This window comes from Elephantulus edwardii, unplaced genomic scaffold (assembly GCF_000299155.1).
Source record: "Elephantulus edwardii isolate Elephantulus edwardi_28Jun2011 unplaced genomic scaffold, EleEdw1.0 scaffold00066, whole genome shotgun sequence".
Classification (NCBI taxonomy): domain Eukaryota; kingdom Metazoa; phylum Chordata; class Mammalia; order Macroscelidea; family Macroscelididae; genus Elephantulus; species Elephantulus edwardii.
This window is the reverse complement of record NW_006399816.1, coordinates 9,881,797-9,884,160: the sequence shown is the minus strand read 5'-3', so window position 1 is coordinate 9,884,160 and position 2,364 is coordinate 9,881,797. Positions and strand designations below refer to the sequence as shown.

At 39.2% G+C, this 2,364-nt stretch overlaps 1 protein-coding gene across 1 annotated transcript in view; it reads right to left on the bottom strand.

Annotated features, from left to right (window-relative positions):
* The window catches only part of HEXA (hexosaminidase A (alpha polypeptide)), a 43,593-nt gene that overhangs the window by 38,284 nt on the left and 2,945 nt on the right, over nucleotides 1-2,364 (bottom strand). The gene's annotated exons all lie outside the window — the stretch shown is intronic.

Here is a 2,364-nt window from a genome sequence, read left to right as displayed (position 1 = left end):
GAAGATCAAGGAATGAAGCCTTCGGTATGGATTGCATCTCAATGTCAAGAAAACAAACATTCTTACCACTGGACGATAGGCAACATCATGATAGACGGAGAGGAGACTGAAACTGTAAACAGCTTTATCTTGCTTAGATCCACAGTTAACACACCCTCGGTACCAGCAGTCAAGAAATAAGCAGATGCACTGCACTGGGAAAAACTGCAGTCAGGGACCTCTCCAAATTATTGAGGAGCAATGGTGTCAGTTTGAGGACTAAGGTGTGTCTGTTTCTGGCCACAATCTTTCCAATCACTTTCTATGCATTTGCGCGCTGGACAAAGAATAAGGGTGACAAAAAAAGAATTGATGCTTTTGAGCTGTGGTATGTGTTGAAGAGGGTGCAACCAGAGTGTTCTTTGGAGGCAAGAATGAGACCTCACATACTTTGGGCATGTTGCTACAAGGGTCTATATGAGAGGAGCATCAATGAAGGAGAGGAAGACCCTTGGCCAGGTGAATTGACATGGTAATGGCTGCAATGGACTCTTGTGTGTCAGGAAGTGCGAGGATGGGACAGGATGTACTAGAGTTCAGCTCTTTTATTCATAGGGTTGCTATGAGTCATGCTCAACTTGACAGCACTGGAACTGACTCAAAAGTTGAATTGGGTTATGTTGCAAAGGATAGTAATAGAATGAATGGCCAAAAGAGGTATTTTAGGAACTTGAAATTATAAGAAGTGAAGTCATTTTACTTGAGACACTTTTATTAATATCTAAGGGTAAACAATACCTTTAGGATGGCTGCTGAAGGATTCAGAAACTCATACCTTGTAAAATCCATTAGGCACTATGGGTACTATGATTTCAATAAATCAGTTTTGGGAAAAGTCAAGATGAATGCAGTCAAATGTGTTCAACAATCAGAACTAACCACTTTGCCTGGAAAACTGGAGATCTATTAACTCCATCATGTAAATTCGTGTAGCAATTAGAGGCTGGCCATGAGATGCTTGTACATAATCAAAATCTTTGATCTCAACAAATAGACATCAATGATTAATAATCAAAACAGAAAGCTAAATGTATTCTATCATCTAGAGCCCAATATAATTCTATTTAATAGGTTCAACAACATGCATCACAGACCCTCCAAAAATCTCTCAATGACAGACAGTTAGTAAATAATAAACACCTCCACAGTCCATTTAGCAATTGCTGGAATGATGATTAATTAAAAATACTTTAATATCTCAATACCTGACATATTTTTCAGATAGGTAAAAAATTCACCAACTTCCAGATTCAGATCAAAACAAAGGCTATGTTGCATTAAAAAAAAACAAAACCATTAGCCCAGAATCCAAAAGTAAAGAGGAAGGGAGAAAGAAACCTATTAGTTTAGATTTTAACTTGTGTTTGTGGTTTCCCGGCAGGGCCTCTTTGACACTATTTCCGCCTCCACTGTTTCATTCTTGTTTGCAAAGAAATGGAAATACATATAATTCAGAGTCACAAGCAAGCTGCTAAAGGAATTTATAGTCCAAAGGAAAAACTCCAGAAAAAAGAAGGAAGTTATCTGCATGCCTTTGGTCATGTGCATGCAAATCAGTTTTCGTTATGTCTCAATGGACAAAAAATTCCAACTAATAATGCAAATTCATTCACAGGTAATAAACAGAAATAATCATCTCACTGAATTGCTGTCTCCAAATCTCTTTTATTACGGAATTTACAGTATAACTTCTCCATTTCTATTTAGTTCACTATACTGTTCATCCTAGAAAGGGTGAAACCAGCCTGCTCCTTGGAGGCAAGGATTCTGAGGCTTCATCTGACAATCTCTGGGCATGTTGTAAGGAGGGACTGGTCCTTGGAGAGGGATATCATGCTTGAAAGGGTGGAGGGATGGAGAAAGTGAGGGAGACCATAGGTGATATGGGTTGACTGGGGTATTGAGGGTAGGTGTGTCAGAGACAGTAAAGACAGAACAGGATGGAGGAGGTTTCAGGGCTGTTGTACATAGTGTCGCTTTGAGTGACTCCATGGCATAAAACAACAACAACATACTGTAGTCCGGGATCTCTGGTGACTTAAGGCAACAAACTGTGCTGCAATCCCAAGGGCACAAAGTTTGAGGCCACCAGCTGCTTTTCAGGAGAAGGATGGGTAATCTTCTCCCCTGTGATTACTGCCTCTGAAAACCCACCAGAAGGTGGTCAGCGATGGGTTGGTTCTGACTCTACAGTACATAACAATACTATAGTCTTACAGCAATGGAGTGGAAGGTTTAATTTAGAAGTATAAGAATTATCCTACTTAACTCTTTAGTATTTTATAATGTCCTTTTAAGGTATTAGAAAAGAATGTATTTTTTTTT